This window comes from Grus americana, chromosome 1 (genome assembly GCF_028858705.1).
Source record: "Grus americana isolate bGruAme1 chromosome 1, bGruAme1.mat, whole genome shotgun sequence".
Classification (NCBI taxonomy): domain Eukaryota; kingdom Metazoa; phylum Chordata; class Aves; order Gruiformes; family Gruidae; genus Grus; species Grus americana.
This window is the reverse complement of record NC_072852.1, coordinates 133,624,349-133,636,233: the sequence shown is the minus strand read 5'-3', so window position 1 is coordinate 133,636,233 and position 11,885 is coordinate 133,624,349. Positions and strand designations below refer to the sequence as shown.

Below are 11,885 nucleotides of genomic sequence, written 5' to 3'. Positions count from 1 at the left end.
GCCCCCTTCCTTCCTCCTCCTTTCTCTCAGCTTTTATTGCTGAGCAGATGTCATATGGTATGGAATATCCCTTCGGTCAGTTTGGGCCAGCTGTCCTGGCTGTGTCCCCTCTCAAGGTCTTGCCCACCCCCAGCCCACTGCTGAGGGGGATGTTGGAGAGAAGCCTTGGTGTGTGCCAGCGCCGCTCAGCAGGAGCCAAACCCTGGTGTGTTACCAACACCTTGCTGGCTGCCGATACACAGCACAGCGCTGTGAGGGCTGCTGTGGGGAAAAGTAACACTATCTCAGCCACAACCAATACATGAGTCATGGTATTCAGTTTGTTTGGACACATCCATTTCCCTGCAGCAATCTGAAGTACTGCAGGTGGAAGAAAGAAGCAAGTTCATCTGCATGTTACCATTGCGTGGGCTTAACACCCAGGTCTTTGCTGGCTTGGATCCATTTAACTGGCATATCTCCACTGACTTCACTGTCAGTGTCAACTGGATTATCATTCAAAATACTTACGTGTATTGATAGCTTCAAGGTACACTATTGACAGACAACTTAATGGCCAGAGTGGGGAAATGAAAATTGAAGGTTAGCTTAGTGGCCTCAAAAAAGTATTTAACTGTTCACAGTTCATTTTGCTTGCAGGTAAAACAGGTATATAATATTGAGGCCTTTGGTGAGCAAACTAGGGCCTGATTCTTTCCAAATACTGAAGTAGATCTGGCATGACATTTGCCTAGATGTTATGCTCACCCCTCTTCATCCTCTTCCACTGAAAAACAAGCTAAAGGTTTTGAATTTACTATCAGACATGACTGCTTGAGTGAAAACTTTTTCACAGCTGTTGGTTTCTCCCAGGGTCCATATATTTTCCCAAGAGTGTTTTTCCTGAAGGAAAAGGCGATGGCTACTGTAGGCTGTCTATAACATAACTTATAGCACAGATACAGTAAGTGATTTTATCAGCATTATCAGTAACTAGCCTGCTCAAACAATTTTAATCTGAAAGATGCTTACGGTCTCTTATAATTTACATATCCAGGATAATTTACTGTGTCCTTGAAGCAAGAAAAATGCTCCTTTGCTGTTGGCAGGCACATGGATAACCCACTACCATTTGAGCTTCATCTGCTCTGCACCTTAGTCAGGAGCCATGATTTTTGACTGACTTCTGTTAGGAGAAGAGGAGGAAGCATGTCCTGGAGGTGCATAAATATCTCCTTGATGCAAACGGTTTTCAAAAATTTTGTCAGAGATTGAAGAACAACGGTGTAATTGCAAGCAAGTGGGTGGAGCTGGGACAGGAATGAAGATGACCCAGTTTCTTTCCAGTGACCTGCTAATAGACAAATGTATCTTGGCATCATTCAAAGAGCAGGAGGGAAAATCTCTTTCTGGTTCTGGCAGGTTCAAACAAGATCTTGTAAAAGAAGCACGAGAGCGCAAAAAGCTGAATGAGAAGCTGCCCGAGCTACGCTGTGAAAGTGCACTGAAGAGATGTGGGCAACCCCGTATCAACAGGTCTTGTTTTGACTTCATAACAACAAACCATGAGCTTATTTCAGTTTGGGAGGAGAAAAGGAAGGAAAATGTGTCCCAATCTCAACTCATCAGAGCAAATAGGGGAAGGCCGGTTCTTACTCCCCAGACAATGAGCTACAAGGAAGCATGATTGACAGGAAATGTGCGGGGGAAACAAAGGGGCCGTTTGTCCCTCCTGACTCCCAGCCCTGTGTTTGGGTGCAAGAGCATTCTTCTCCATTTATAATGCATATTCATGAGTGAACCAACTGTGTTTTCTCTAAAAAAAAAAAAAAAAAAAAAAATACTTATTTGCTCTTTGTTGATTAGAAATCTGCCGCCATTCTATGCCAAAAATTGACATGTATTTAATCAGAAGCTTGGCAGCCTTCACTGAGCTGTCCCCCTGAAAATTCCCCCCATCACTGAATTATTTGAGCAGTAATGAAATAGAGAGCTGGGAGCCAAGACTGCTACTTTCAACTACTACTTTGACCAAGAATGACAGATAATGACATTTTTGTAGAAGAATGAATGAAAATTAATAGAGACATAGGTGTGAGGATTAAATAATCTGGAATCTCAACTGGATGGAGAAAACTCATGAAACATGCTGAGAAAATGTAATGAGTGTTTTTAAAAATGATCGTCAAAGATAAAATATGTTTTTAACTACGAAGCCTGGAAATTCATTCAGGTTTATCTTATTACTAAGTTTGATGTTTAGCTTCAGAAATACTATAAATAAATGTGAGTTATTCCGTATACACAACTTAGATACTGCTGTCTCCCACAGGAGCAGTCAGTAAGTACAAAAGGGTGAGACGTCCTCACAAAGTTTTCTAAAAGGGAAAGTGAGCAATGAAAGGCCATCACAATTAAGGACTGTATAGAAAGTCTCTGTGGGTAAATTCATTAAGAAAGGCAAGTGTAAATTCCCCAGGCACACCCACTCCCTATTCATGGATTTTTCAGGCTGGTCATACTTGCTGCAGAGTGCAGGATCAAGAGATCTGCTGATACCCCTTGAATCATCATTCTTTGTGAAAGGATGCTAACCACAAACTACAGGATTTTCAGGTATGAAAATGCATTTTGAATTGTAATAGTGTTATTGTTCCATAATAACTAACTGTGAAATTGCCAAATATACCGGAGCTTCCTCGGCCCTAAATAGAGATATCTGATTATAAAGAAGGCAATTATAAAGAAATTCAGTCCCTGCGTATGTGTGAAGCAGAAGTCAATGTTTGCTCCTGCAGTTTCATGTGACTTCTAAGGCAGGCTAAGCCAGTGCACCACGTATTCTGCTTTTCTCCAGTTGCCCATCTCCTTGGTTTCTTCTCCCCTTTTCTCAACATGTCCTGCTTCGTACCAGCACGGCTACTTGCGTGCCCACCCAGTGAACTGGGGTTGCTTGCAAGGGTAGCTTTCACATGGTTTGTGCCTCGGCCCAGGGGACAGAGCCCGCGTGGGATGCTTTCGCAGGAAGAGAGGAGGATGGCCCTGGGGCAGGAGCAGGGAGCAGCAGGGCTTGGGGTGAGGCAGGGCCACTCCTTTCAGTGGCAGTCTCGGCCTGAAGCGCTCATGGGACTGCCGTGTCAGTTAATGCAGTCATTTCCTGTTCTAAATTTAGTGAAAGTGGTAATGCCAGATATCGCTGTGTGGTAACCGCTAGCAAAGTCCTCCCTTTTGAAATAATGAACACCAAATGTGCAGCCGGTTAGACACTTGTTGTTATATATTCAAATTATGTTGAGGGCTCAGTCACAGAAGCAGGCATGTTCTTAACAAGCCCATGGCATGTATTTTCATTTCATTTTTGGTGATGAAACTGTGCTATACCTTTCTCAGGAAGTAGTGTTTATGTCCCAATATTTAGCATGCTGGCTTTTTGTGTGGAGATTCACTTTAGAAAGCACAAGACATCCCTTCAAAAAAGGTGTATAAATAAACCCCTGGATTCAGTTAATATATGCATGAGTGATTGGAAGGTGACTAAATTCCCAGTCTCATCTGTATGCCATGTATATGCATCCCAAAGAAACAGTGCCTAAATTGCAAACCCTGTAAAACACTCCTGGGTGCTGAGATGCTTTGTGATCTGCATGGGAGAAGTGAGGCAGGATCCGATGCCTGAATAGAACAAGATTACTAATTTCTGAACATCCAAACAAACCAGAACAAAAGTATTTTTTTTTCTATAAGACACTGTGATCTAGTTCACAGGTGGTAGAAAAATGATACCGTAGTTTTTAACACATGTCTTTCCACTTAACATTTTTTTTCTGTGAAAAAAGGGCAGGATTTGAGAGTATTTTCATTCATTTGACTTCAGTTAAATGAAAGTGGAAGGAGGAAAACGCATGCTGTTCCAGGCTTCCTGTCTGAAGACATCTGGGCCTTTATTTGATTGCTTAAGTCAGTGGTTCCCAAAGTGAGGTTACAGATCAGTGAATTCTTACCAGGCCATAATAAGAGGTTGGAAAATATGTATTGTTAGGCTAATAGGTAGAATAGATAGATTTTTAAATTAAAATATTCATGATACAAGTATGTGAAGGTTAATGATAATCTGAGCCTGTCTTTCAGTTTGTGGAAACAGACGTAAGGAAAATGCTCATAGGAGACAATAGTTTCTTAGGGAGCTATTGAAAATGTTTTAATTAATTCACCATAAAATCACCTCACTATATACAGACTATACATTTCAGGGGTTTCTCTTCTCTTCTTTAAGCATCACAATGCCTGAGCAATGTCCGAGACATTTCTCATCCTTTACCAGATAGAGACTGTTTCCAAGAGCTCATCGTGTGTGGTGATGACCCACGTCCTGGTAATTCTGGTCTGTGCCCAAAGAACTCTACCCCGCTGTATTTGGGTAGATTGCAATTCTGTGCGGATCTGCTTCTTGCTAAAGTAAGAAGTGATTGTTTGGGAAACTTCTGTAAAGCCTATTTTTATATATTTGAATCATCACAAGCTCCTGGGAAGGTAAAGAGCAACGTTAGTAATGTATTTTCTCATGCACAGCCCTGCCCATGCAGTATGTACACAAGAAATCAAAAGCAGAAAGGATTAAAGACAAGGAGCCATTGGGATAAGAAAAACACGTTAGGGCAAATCGGAGGCAAGGAGGGTACCTGAGATAAGAAGGTTCTGGAGGAAACTTCCCCTTTACTCTCAGTGCTTGTAGTCTACAAAGTACTGAATGTTGTGTGGGGAGAGAAGCTACTGTGACCTACTGGTTTTTCCACAGACATCTATTGGCTGTTTAATTAGTCAGTCCCCTATGAGAAGGGGTACACTTCCAAGATGAGGTAGTCAGCGTACGGGTTGATGCCAAATGCCAGAAGACAGCAAGGTCCTACTTCTGCAGACAGACGGGGGATCTGCACAAAATACAAATTAGTTTATTGCCAGTGTATTCCAATTATGACATCTTCTTGGCTCAGATATATCTAATGGTGCCAAGATAACTTCTAACATTTTTTTAATAATTGGATGATTTCACAATAGTGTCTAAAGTAATCTGATTTTTCTTGGATAACAGCCCAAGATATTTCAAATGACAGAACAATGACCTAACTGCAGATGTAATGTATGTTGCCTGCTTAGAAATTGTCTTCAAAACCTTGCTAAAACCCACCATCTTGAATCAGTTACAGACTTTTTAGGAGACTGGGGAAATTGTGTTACACAGAACGTAAGTTCCCCCCCCTTAGTAGAATTAATTTCTCCAGCAATGATAGGTCACCAGGTATTTCTATGATCACTCATGCCTCTTAGTCAAGGAAAAGGACCATCAACCTGATCCAGAGATGAAGCAGAACTGATTTTCACTGTAAAAGCCGCAAGAATGTTAACCGAGTCAAGTTCTTCTGGCATTTCCACTTGGCAGACCATTCACTCTATCTTCTAAAATAAAACATGCAAGGTAACCGCCATGGCAATTTTTGCAGGGGCGGCTAACATACTCTGCTGCACACTGATCTGACTTTTCGGCTCTGCATGCCTGATGTTAGGCATCTAAACAAAGCTGGATCTCTGAAATGGCAAATGCCCGCTCTCGTCATTGACCTTCTCCCAGGCAAGAAAGAGGCTGTTTTTTTCGCGTGGGAAAAACCGGATCCAGATGTGGATGCCTAAATCTATTCTTTTATAGGAAGATGACTTTGAAAATTCTTGCCACAGCCTGCAAAGCACTTTAGGATTTTTCTTTCTTTTAGGATTTTCAGGATTTTAGGGCTGAGAGCAGTTAAATTATCCAGCCCCTAGAAGGACATTTCAGTTTCATCAGCTCATCAGGTACACCTAAAAGGGAGATAACAAATCATGCGAGCTAGCTGAACATTATTTAAAGCCAACAATAAATAATGGTTAAGCCACTGGATATTTTTAAAGGCCTCTAATTAAAGTGGGCGGTGTAAAGAAAGCCTTAGGAAAAATATAAGAAATTTTTTGTTTCCTCTTTTAATCAATAAAAAATTAAAGGGCGGTAAGATCTGACCAACTGTTTTTGTAAGATATGGTGCTCTGAAATAACTGTTTCAGTTACCTAACTACACATACACATTGATTAATAAATCAATCGTCTTAAAATTCAAAGCATATTTTCATCATCTTTCTTTTAATTTGGTTTGCTCTTTCAAAATTTCACCCTATGATCAAAATGTTTAAAATTCTTTTTAGGCACATTAATTTATTTACATTTTTATCTAAATGCACCTTGCCATAATTCAACGTTAACAAAAATACCAACTAGAGCAGAAGAAATATGTCACAGAAGATTTGGGGTAGTTTCTCTTCTGTGCGTCACCAGCAGTTCCGACTGCAGAAGGAGCTAAGGCTGGTGGAGGTTCAGTACAGAGGATTATTTTACAGAGCTTTAAACGACATCTATGCTTCCTCTAATCTAGAGCTAATCAGCATCATTTTCTGTAATTCACATTTTGGTAAACTGAGAAGATTGTATAATTCGTTTTAGAAACACTACATGTACAGCTTCTTTGTTGATCTCTGCCAAAGCTCCCAAGAGCATCCGAGGAGGAAAAGCGTTTCATGGCTTATTAGGATCACATTGATGAAGTATTAGGGAAAGTGACTGATCTGAAAATTCAAAAATCCATGTGATTTAACCTAGGGGCTTGGCACACCAAAATGCCAGAATTCTGAGGGCTGCAGCTTTCTACTAAATAAAACAGTAGTTGCTAAAATGCTCTCCATTTTGAACGATCTCTTCCTAGCTGTGTATTTCCTAGCGAGTTACCAGCAGCATCCAGTGTGTACAGTAAAAAGTTTATAAAAAGAGCTTTCCATTTCTAAACCTAAACAAATTAGTTTTGCAAAATGATTAGGTTGAAGAAGTAAAGCATCCCATAATTACTGAAGGGAAATATTTTCAGAGACTTTGTAGTGTTTTCTGGTTGCATCAGAATATGTAAATAAAAGCAGTGAGCCAACATGAAAATATTGAAACAAAAATGTTGCAATACGAAGGAAAAACTATTACATGAGATCACAGACACTATAATTATCGAATCGTATTTACAATTTGAATGTGCCAACTTCAGTTCTTGTTTCTCTAAAGCTATTAAAATTTCTATGTCAGAGGCACAGCTGCAAAACTTCAGCCCTTCATTGATTTCAGGAGTGAGATTTCAGCCACTCCGTTAAACTGGATATTTTACTCCAGAACTTTGGAAGTTAAATATATAGTCAATGTTCAACTTTAATAATCTTGACTAGTCCGTTTCATTTGGAAAGATATGCACGAGAGAAGTAGTGTAAGAGCAGAGCCTCTGGCATTTTTAGTGTTGGTGCGTCAGTCTTTCCATTCTAAATCCTTACTTTGAGGTGGTTTTTAGTATAAAGCAACATTTGGCAGAGAAGCTTTTAGCGCCAGGGAGATTGCTTTTAAAAAAATAAGTAAATATAAAACTAATATGACTGGTCTATGTTACAGGACACAGAAAAAGAAATGAAGTCTGTGATTCCTACCTCCCCCAAGCTGAATGCCTTAAAGAGAGCCCTACTTTTAATATGTTATAAATCTCCCTGGCCTCTCGTGTGGGCTAAGATATTTAAGAGTTGGAGACAAGACTAAAAGTGAATTGCTTTTGTAATAAGGGGTGATTTCATGTATTTGTAATGAATAAATGAATTGATTTATTCAACATGTATCCATGATTCGATGTGAATCAACATTTGATAAGGGCCCAGATTCAGTGTATCATATCTGGGTTAAGAACATGTTTTGGAAAGCCTCGGGAGCCGCGGCGGCCTCTGGGATGCATTAGGGAGTGGCAGAGCAGAGCTTGCCGCCGGACCCAGCAGCTGCATCTCATTCCGTTTTCCTTGGACCGCGCAGCAGCTGCCTTTGCAAAAGCGAGCCCGAGGGTGTGGTGTCCCAGACCTTGGAAACTGCGGCCAGCCCACACGTCCCCCCAACAAAACGAGGCCTTTTCAACACCTACTTAGCGTCAGCCGGAGCCCTCCCTGGTGGCCTTGGGGCCAGGATCCCATGCGCTCACCTCTGGGTCTGGGCTTGACTTCTGGTCAGGGATGGCTGGAAAAGATGCACCAGCCAGCGTCCAGCCGCATGGCGAGATGGACCGGCTCATGAACAGAGCTGAAAATGAGCCCATAAAAAAGTAAATAGCTATCAAAGGAATGGCTTGATCCAGTCAACCATGCGTTGCATGATTGCTGCTGCCGACACCAGCGTTGCAGTAGGAAATCGTCGCCGGGGTGAAGGGGAAGGAAGGAACCGTCCCCATCAGCCGCGGCAGGACCGCACATGGGTTGGTTGAATGAGGGAGCTCAGCCTGAGGGGTTCCTTGTCCGAGCTTTCCTAGCCTCACACAGACAGCCTCAGGGAAGAAACTCAGTCTACTTTTGTCTGCATTAACTGCAAAAATCAATTTTTAAAAGTCCACTGAGAAGAGTACGTAAAACAGCATCAACAGTATTTGTCTGGTTGAAGAAATCCAAAGACTAGGTTTTTTGCTTTTAAACGTTTTTAATTGTTACACCCAAGCCATTATACGACATAGCACGGTTAGCAGCTTGGCATAAACGTATAAATAATGAGACATCCTGTAGTTCAATAGACAGCAATAATAAATTACTGTAATAAAAAATTACTTGTAATAAAAAATCAACAATAAGGCCCAAGCTCACTGCGACCAAAGGAGTTTCAAATGCATCAGAAACCGAGTGCTGGGGTAACTGTTAACAAGTAAACAGTTTGTGCCAAGGCAACTGAGGGAAAGCCCTTTCTACAGATTATTTTTTTCTCTCTACCTGATCAGTCAAATATGGAACAGGATGGCCCACAAAAATGTTGTATAAACAATTTCTTCCAGTGTTTCTTCAAGAGCATACATAAATGTGACAGGAAGAAATATTGTAGGGAACCCAATACTCCAGCCTAAAAATACCCCAAGCCTACAACACTTATTCCGTTAAGACATACATTCAACTAACAATTTGAAAGAAAATAATTACCTCTCCTCTATGTTTTTCGGCCAACACAAGGAAATGAAAAGCTAACACACTGTAAAGGAGTTGGGGATATGTGAAATTAAATATCAGTCTGGGTCCAGGAGAACCCAAACACCATTCAGGCTTATGTACTCTTTAGGACTGGCAGATTTATTTTCCAAATATCTCTGGAAAGGGGGTGGGAAATCTTTTCACCTTAGGTAGGCCACCCAGTAACATATATATATATATATATATATAACTTTGTGCTGTCATTGGTCTTATCATATGACCTCAGCCTATATGTGTTCCGGCCTTTCTTTGCCAGTTTTGCTTACCTTTAATGCTTTCTTATCTGGAGCTAATACTCAGGTGTTCCCCTGGGGCAGTTCTCAGTCACTGGACAGTATCGCTAACTCTTGTTATTTAAACTGAACGTAGGTGGCCGTTGCCTGATTCTTGAGCTGATGCTTGAACTGGGGATGCTGCTTAGTCCGGCAGATTTTAGGCAAGTCACCTGCACTCCTGGTCAGACCAGGATGCAGCTCTCTCCCTGGCTGGGATTACGCACGCTCCCACTAAGCTAATTCAAATGAATTGAGATAACTGCTGGACTCCCAGGATATTGCTGTTACCGTCAGTTCCAGCTACGAGGTTATTGCGCTTATGAGGCTGGATTTGTTGCAAAAAGATCTTTTTCTTACCTGTGAATGATTCAGAGGTTCACTGTGATCACTGTAAACATATTTTGCAATCTTTAAGCTTGCGCCAAACAGCTTAGGCAATAAATTTCAGTGTTGTTTTGGGGGTTTTGGGGGGGGGGTTGTTTTGTTTTGTTTTTTTTCCCCAAGGAGTATTTAATTTGACTATTGGCTCTTCGCTATTAATGGTATGTGATTAGTCACATATGTCTAACAACATTTTCCAGTTGACTGCTCAGATGCCTGAGAGCTCTAAAACAGGAGAAAAAGGAAGGATGATTATCAAATAATTGACAGAAGCAGCATTCCTGAAGAAGTTTCTTATTGCTATATATTAGAGTATTAGAGCGTTAGAGAGTATATTAGAGTGTATTAGAGCATGTACTCTGTAAAACAAGACACTGCTTGTGCACCAGAATATATCTAAAGTTACATTCCACTGTAAAAGAAGTTTAACTTACAGCTGAAGTTACTTAATGTGTTCATCATTTTACTCCAGGTAAAAATTGGATCGTGTGTGTTTTGTAACACACCAGTACCCGTGGCTCTTTGCCTTCCCATCTGAGCGTGCACAGCCAATTTGGGTGTTCCCAGTTGCGACTCGATGGCTTGCTCATGTTGATTACATAATGACACATATTTCCAAGGCTGTGGTTGGATGCAGGTGTTAAGATCAAGCTCTTGGTGTTTTGATTCTCAGGAGGATCTTCAGAAAATGAAGCATCTGTGGTTACATTTATAATTATAAATCATGCAATGAGATCATCGTAAGTCTCTTTTTGTTTTCATAATAACAGCATGTAACATTTTAAAGCACATAGATTGTACACTGGAAAAAGCATTTAACAGGAAACATCCCAAGGTAAAGTGCCCTGAACATTTCTGAAGCACTGATTTTTATATACTTGGAGGTAGTTTTAAAGTCCTTTCACATGTTTTTTTAAGGCAACTCCTTCACAGACTGTTTCCAACACTTTTCAAATAAAGTATACAAACTGTACTGCAAACGAAGGCAATACCTGTAACGATGCACTAATGGAAGAATCTTCATTTCGTAAGTGAAGTTAAGGCGTGAAAAATCTGTAACCACTTTACTATTCTGTAATAAAAATCACCTTTTATTGGCATTACTACCTTTATTTTCTTATTAAGGAAGTGGCAGTTTGTACATAGTACTGTTTGCTCTGCATGACACAAATGGAAATAGTAAGCTAGTGGCTAAATATTTACTTATTACATTCTTCCCCTATATGCTATTTACCAAGTCATGCGACTTGCAGTTTTACATAGGAAGATGATCAATGATTAACCACAGGTTACATCAAATTCCCTGGACAATCCCATAGAGATTTCTGAAAAAAGGCTAATGTTTATTAGGGGTGGGTACACACACAAAGATTATGTCCTCTTTTTTAGGTGAATTCCTTCTGTGTCCGACATATTGTTTTCTTCCTTTTCTTTTCCTGTTCTATAGTATTTGGTAGATACCAGCAGAGAAAATGGGTAGTCTGTGTGTCACAACTTCAAAAACATTCACAAAATCTTTCTAAAAGTAGAAATACTTTATCACAAACCCCAAATATTTTATATCAAAATAACTAATTGTTTAGGCTTGCAGTATCCTGAAAGTTTTATGATTTTCTTAAGGATGGCAAAAGTTTTCCACAAGATGCTTTGCTCATCCATACTATTTTCTATGAAAAACAAATGAACAAACAACAGGTTAATGAAAATTTCATACCTTGGAGGGTAAGAACAGCTCACAGAGGGAAAGGTGTGCCTCTGCAGCATGACTCACGGTGCAGGGACTCCTCTGTGCAAGGCAATGGTCACCCGGATTGAGTTTCTGTACGCAAGGACTGTTCTGCCGCGAACTGTGCTGCTGGGAGGCATGGTGGTGGCGAGGGCAAAGGAAAAATGACTGAAATATGTCTTAGGATAAATTGGAGAGAAATGGGAGTCCAGCACAGGCAGGTGACTTGTTGCAAAGAACCGAGCAGGGATTTACTCCTCTCCAACGTGTGCCAGCTGGCTCTGCTGTGGCAGTCGGTTGGGTGGAAAGACTGAAAGTGTTCCACATCATGAGGCAGGGAAAAGGCTTCTGCTGAGCCGGAAGGGAATATACGGAATTAGTCTCACCAAAAAATGGCAGCCCTGCAGAGCTTCTTGAGGAGCTTGGCACAT

The 11,885-nt window shown here is 40.8% G+C and overlaps 1 long non-coding RNA gene across 1 annotated transcript; it reads right to left on the bottom strand.

Moving 5' to 3' along the window:
* Positions 1-4,817: 4,817 nt before the first annotated feature.
* On the bottom strand, positions 4,818-11,678 carry LOC129211383 (uncharacterized). Its single transcript, XR_008578830.1, has 3 exons — positions 11,443-11,678; positions 10,163-10,425; positions 4,818-4,907 (listed from the first exon to the last, which is right to left on the bottom strand). It is a non-coding gene; the product is annotated as an uncharacterized LOC129211383 (long non-coding RNA).
* Positions 11,679-11,885: the final 207 nt, after the last annotated feature.